The sequence below is a fragment of the Gobio gobio genome, assembly GCF_949357685.1.
Source record: "Gobio gobio genome assembly, chromosome: 18".
Lineage (NCBI taxonomy): Eukaryota > Metazoa > Chordata > Actinopteri > Cypriniformes > Gobionidae > Gobio > Gobio gobio.
The window spans coordinates 19,814,572-19,821,547 of NC_137111.1; positions in this window are offsets into that span (position 1 = coordinate 19,814,572).

Below are 6,976 nucleotides of genomic sequence, written 5' to 3' on the forward strand. Positions count from 1 at the left end.
AGCAAAAAAAAAATTCACAGGAACGAGCAACGCAACTGATGGGATTATTGACATTGTGACTGGATTGCAATGTCATTTTTTTTCTATATTAATCATTTGTGAATTAGTGATTATTGGTTTTGAAATGTCAGTGGTTTGAAAGTTTTTTTTTTTTTAATCAAAGTAAACGCATTATCAAGTATTGATTGTAATTGAACTCAAGTTAGTTTAATAATTCTGCACACATTCTGTCATCGTTTACTCAGTTACAAGTTATTCCAAACTTGTATGAGTTTCTTTCTCTGGCTGAATACTTAAGAAGATATATTGCCAAAAGTTTTGGGACGCCTGCCTTTACATGCACATGGACTTTAATGACATCCCATTCTTAATCCGTAGGGTTTAATATGGAGTTGGCCCACTCTTTGCAGCTATAACAGCTTCAACTCTTCTGGAAAGGCTTTCCACAAGGTTTAGGAGTGTGTTTACGGGAATGTTTGACCATTCTCGTTTGACGAGAAGGCCTGGCTCGCAGTCTCCACTCTAATTCATCCCAAAGGTGTTCTATCTGGTTGAGGTCAGGACTCGGTCCAGGCCAGTCAAGTTCCTCCTCACCAAACTCATCCATGTCTTTATGGACCTTGCTTTTGTGCACTGGTGCGCAGTCATGTTGAAACAGGAAGGGGCCATCCCCAAACTGTTTCCACAAAGTTGGGAGCATGAAATTGTCCAAAATATCTTGGTATGCTGAAGGATTAAGAGTTCCTTTCACTGGAAATAAGGGGCCAAGCCTAACCCCTGAAAAGCAACCCCATATCATAATCCCCCCTCCACCAAACTTTACACATGGCATAATGCAGTCAGGCAAGTACCGTTCTCCTGGCAACCACCAAACCCAGACGCGTCCATCGGATTGCCAGACAGAGAAGCGTGATTCGTCACTCTAGAGAACACGTCTCCACTGCTCTAGATTCCAGTGGCAGCGTGCTTTACACCACTGCATCCAACGCTTTGCATTTTATACACCTGTGGCCATGGAAGTGATTGGAACACCTGAATTCAATGATTTGGAGGGGTATACTTTTGGCAATATAGTGTACAGACAATTTACCATATAAATATATGTTTTTTAAAGCTTTTTAACAGTTATAGCGCCAGCTATGGTCCGTTCTCCACACAATTTGACATGCTTGTTTAGAATCATATGTCGCATATGCACACCTATTTTTGTGAAGTTATGAGTTTTATTTTAGGAGTTATAGGCTTTTGCATGCAATTGGCCACGCCAGTTTGATCTAGAGAGTCCAGAGAATTAGGAACAATAGGCTTTTGGGTAGATTTGGCCATGCCTGTTTTTTAAATGACTCTGCTATAGCTATCCAACGTTTTTTTGATAACTATTGACCTAGAGAGTCCTGAGAATGGTGCTGCATTGGTCTTACCGAGGTTGAGCCAAAAACCCAGGACTAGTTCGCCAAAGTTGTTTTTTGAAATAATTTCCAATATTTAACAAACTATTCGATAGACAGTGGCGGTCCTAGAGGCAAATTTGCTCAGAATGAGGATGTCTACCATGCATTACAATTGTTGTTGGCGTGTGCGATACATAGTCCTTTATGCACGTGAAAAACGCGAAGGCGGCCCCTGGTGACTGATTTCTTTCAAATTTCAGACAGAGGGGCGTTTTTCACTGCGTTACCTGATTTGCTCACGTCACAGTGTGGGTATGGTTCAGGGGTGGGGTCGGCTGAAGGGGATCATTTTCATTGCATGATTTATAAACACCCATCAGTTTGAAAACACCCACAAATTTAGAAACACCCAAATTTGTTCAGCAGAACGACGAGCAATCTATGTATTTACCTTTAAATGACTAGATTTGATCAATGAATAATAAATAAATAATAATTTAAGCACATTCTTCACTTAAATTCATAATAACTCACAATTTCATGTTTAATTCCAACTCAAAATATCTTACATTGGGTGTCTTTGCTGACCTCTTGTGAAAAAAAAAAAAAAAAATATATATATATAACTTGATATTTCATGACTCTTGCCACTACATGAGCTGTTCCGCTGGGTCCTAAAGTCACTTTTTTCTTCAGTATGCATTCAGATACACATGTAGACATTATAAAATATTTTTTTTTGGTAGTGTTTTAGCATTTTTAGTTAGAATTTTTAGGGTGTACTGAATCATTCCTCGCATTCCATTCATTCCCAAGGGGGTCAAATTGACCGGCGAGGGAAGGATTTTTATTTTTATTTTTTTTCAAGCACAAAACTCCTCAAATCCAGTACATTTTTATATATGTGTGTGTGTGTGTATTTGTGGTTCAAGTGCAACAAAAGTCCTAGGGTTGGACCACTCCGATGAACACTCAATAAAAAAAAAATTGGGGTAAAAATGACCAGAGGAAGGATAAGGGTTAAAACCCGCTTGGTGTCACTAGTGCTGCATAATTGACACACTTCACCTTAATAAAAAGGGATGGAATTGTTAAAAGGGCCTGAAGTCTGGTGTATACATCAAAATAGAGACAAGTTTTCCACTTAGCATTATACATTTTGCATGTATGACATTAAATTTAAAGCAGTCTTTAGCAGTGTTGGGGAAAGTTACTTTGAAAAGAAATGCATTACAATATTGCGTTACTCCCTTAAAAAGTAACTCATTGAGTTACTTAGTTACTTTTTAAGAAAAGTAATGCGTAATGTTACTTTTGCGTTACTTTTTCTCACCTGGGCTGGGCTTGTTTTTGTTTATAACAAAAAAGTTATATTTTTGTGCAACGGTAAAGACCTCTTCATACCAAAATTGAAATAATAAGGCTGAGGTAAAAATGCAAATTCACGCATGAACAGTAGAGGGCGCAGCTCTGCTGTGCTGCCATTCTGGATAATGGTAGAATAGGATGCAGGAGAAAAAAGTTTTACCAATAAAAACAAAAAATCTAGTAATTTTCATCATCAAGGGTCAGCAGCAAGACATTGGTAAATTAAATATAAAGGTAGATTATGCATAAAAAAAGTTATTTTATTTAACATTTAATTATTGGAGGTTTGCATAGTACTCTGATTTTGCATTTGACTGATTTTATTCATTTTGAGGAGTACAGAATCTTTATTGTGCATGTGAGATAAATAAATGCTCACATTTAGTCTAGAACTACAATAACCACCATGTTCACACACAACGCCTCTGCACTTATTTTTCTCAACATGGGGGCAGGAGAGCTGTCAGTCAAATTAATGTGAAAAAGTAACTCAGATATTTTGTTGTAAATTCGAAAAGTAATGCGTTACTTTACTAGTTACTAAGAAAAAGTAATATTATTACGTAACTCAAGTTACTTGTAATGCGTTACCCCCAACACTGGTCTTTAGCAAACCTTTCCCTTTAAGGTCCTGCCAGCCTTTCGTGGACAGTGACACCGGCTTGTGGTGTGGATTATCACTGAGAAGGTTATTCATTTACACCTTTTACACTGGTAATTATCCTCATTAAATCGAACCGGATTCATTCTCCTGATGTACAGCCAAGCCATTTGAGGAGATAAAAAATTAATTAGAAATAGCGACAGAAAGCATGTCTGATGAATCTCAATGAAAAGCTGAGCTAGACATTTTTCTGATACCACAGCCAAAAGGAAAATCTTAGATTACTTGTTAGCTTATCATTCGGTGTTAGAAGGCATGGATAGTGTGTGGTCCTGGTGTAAATTTTGAACAAATGTTAGGTCCCCATGAGGAAACTATTTTTTCAAAATCTAAAATAGCAGAAAGTTTATGCAGTTTGTACAAAAACCATTACGCCTGAATGTTCCCATAAGTCTTGGAAACCCAACATATGTGTGTGTGTATAATTGATGATGTCTGTAGAATAAACTCTCTCATGATTTATCATGCTGCACTTAATCTATAGTAAAGACACATTCATTGTTCACAGAACGTGAAGTGGTTTTGTCTTCAAACTGATTATAGGAAAAACTTGCTATCATAGATCACCGTGTGCATGTTTAGACATTGTTTTTGTGTGGTGTATAAAATCCAGATGTATGACGATGATTATGTAGGCCTATTTCTTCACTCCTTTGTTGTGCTTTAAAGACATACAGAAGTCAAAGTGGAGTCCTGCTTCAAATCACAGTTCACCTGCGGATGACCTGTGCGTTCTCCATCCCTGGAATAGCACCACTGACTGTCTGTCAATCATCGATGTGGTAATTGAACTCAGAAGTTCAAAAAGCTGCCATTAAGGACAGGTCGGTAATATTAGGTAATTGGTTCTGAGGTGTAAGAGATGGAAATAGTCTTGATTACATTAAGGGCTTAATGGATCCCAATGTGTCACTCAGTCAAAAGTTGGCAGGCAAGCATACACTTGAAAAAGATTTAACCCTTACAGTTTAGTTCGCTGGTTATCACCAAGGACAACTGGATTATGAATTCATACATGTTGGATCTCAAATACAGAAAGGGGAAATTAAAATTTAGCAAGTATCATGAATTATTTCGGAGACACTTGGGCTAGTGTACATATGAGAAGACTTTGGATGAATAGTTCCAGTCAAAACATTCACACACTGTCCCCTCAGAAGGGCTAAGGGATTTTAAAAGATTAAACTTTAAATCTGGAAAGCTATTTCGTTCTCATGAGGCAAGAATCAAGACAGGGGGTCATATTGTCATTTGGAAATTCACATTCTCTTTTGTTCTTGCATATTCTCAAATGTGTTTGAGAATTCTGTCAGCTCAGAGCATAACTCAAAGCATGGGTGGTTGAAATTACATGAATAATAATAATAATTTACTGTAATAATTTAATATGTAATTGTATTTTTAAATCTTTATGTTAATTATCTTTTTAAGTCTCTTTATGTATTTATTTTTAGATTCATTCACCTCAGCGGTTGGGCAGAGTTTAGTTGGACATCTAGAAAGTGATAAAATAATTCTTCACATCAACGTCAGAGTCGGCTATGTAGATTTTGGTGTGTGTGTGTGTGTGTGTGTGTGTGTGTTGGGGGGGGGGGGGGGGGGGGGGACATAAAACCTGCAGTTTCTGAAAGTCAATATTGTCTTTACTTGAGAGGCAACAACATTTTAGCCATCCTCTAATATAGAAAATAATGACTTTTAGTGTAAGAATATAATCAACATTCATAACTGTTAATTGCATAATTTTAAAGTTTTGCCCCAGACATCTTTAGGCTAATTATTCAATCTGCTTTTTATTTCAAACCTGTGCAAAAAAAATTAAAAATAAATATAGGAGTAGTTCACTTTAAAGTGAAAATTACCCCATGATTTATTCACCCTCAAGCCTATAGTTGTATATGACATTCTTCTTTCTAATGAACACAATCAGAGTTATATTAATAAAAATCCTGATACTTCCAAGCTTTATTATATAATGGCAGTGAACGGCCCAGCCAACATTGCCATGTGGGCCCCATGTGGGTTTTTGATGGGCTGTCACTTGGGCCCTACATGGGCAACCCAAGTGGGGCCCATAGAATTTTGTCCATCGGCTCCACATGGGCCCCATGTGTGTTAGCCCATAGGGGCACATGATGGGTCCATAGTGGGCTCTAAGTGGGGCCCATTTGTGTATTCATTATAGGGGCCAATATGGGTCCCATATGGGTTCTAATAAATGGGGCCAAAGTGGGCCACATACAGAACCCTTATGGGGCCCAAATGGGTGATACCACTGGGCCCACAAATGGCCCCTCTATGGGGTTTTTTGTGGGACCCCAGTGGGTGAGAACTGGGCCCCATTTATATTTCTTTTTATTCCTGTGAAATTAATGTGCTGATTTGCAAAATAAACTATCAAACCCTGCCAACTTTAAGTTAATCTATGTTTTACTAAACCTGTACCTGACCTTAATAATTTACATGCAAAACATATTTCTACTGTGAAAAAAAAATGACTTTCAACTCAGAATTTGCAAATCACCTTTTTATTGACCATAAGAAAAACAAAATAAAAGTTAAATCACACAGGACATGAGCATTGAAAATTCTTCAGTCCATCACTCCTGGGATTGGGCAGACCCATCAGTTTCATATCTAAAGAACAGTAATGAAAGAAAAGGCAATTTGTCAGGACTTCTGAAATGGAGGACCCAGATGCAGAGTGAACAAAGATAATTTATTGACAGGACAGTTCAACAAGGCACAAGAGGGTAGTGGACGAGTGAGTCCAAACAGCAGGGCCAACGCAGAACAATGACACAACGGATGAGTGTGACTGCTGGAACCAGCTCCAAGATACAGCTGGTTGAAGAACCTCTGAGGACTGACCAGGCCAGGTAGATGGTAGTGGAGAAGACAGGGCAGGACACAGTGAAGCAGGGATCCGTACTTACTGCTCACACACTCAGAACCAGTCAAGTTACCAGGCAGAGGGAACCAGCAGGCAGGGAATCCCAGGGAGGAGGCAGGAACTAACACAAGACAACACTCAAGACAACAAAAGAAAACCAAGCAAATAAAAACTGGCGAAACTAGAACACTAAAAACAAACGATAAACTAGATATAACTGGAGCTAGAAAAAGGGGAAAACAAAAGAGAAACCAAAATAAAGCCTGGAGAAAACTAGAGCAAAATAAAGATAGAACCTTGACTAAAAATTCAGGAACAAAGGGAAAAAACTGAAAATAAATAAACTCAAAGCCAAAAATATAGGAGACACTAAATCTCTAACTGACTTGGCAAGATGAACGAGCAAACACTGAATACGTACATACAACGAATCAGCAAAGACAAGAGGGAAAGGAACTCAATATAAAAGGGAAAAGCACATGAGGATCAGGTGAGCACAATTAGTGAAACGAGGACTAGACAAGGACTAAACAAGGGGGCGTGATAACAGGAAACAAAGAGGTGGGACAAGAGGAACACAAGGCAGACACAACACAAACATAGAAACATTAAACAAGGACAACACAGACAAGGCTGCCAGGGCAGAACCCTGACACAATT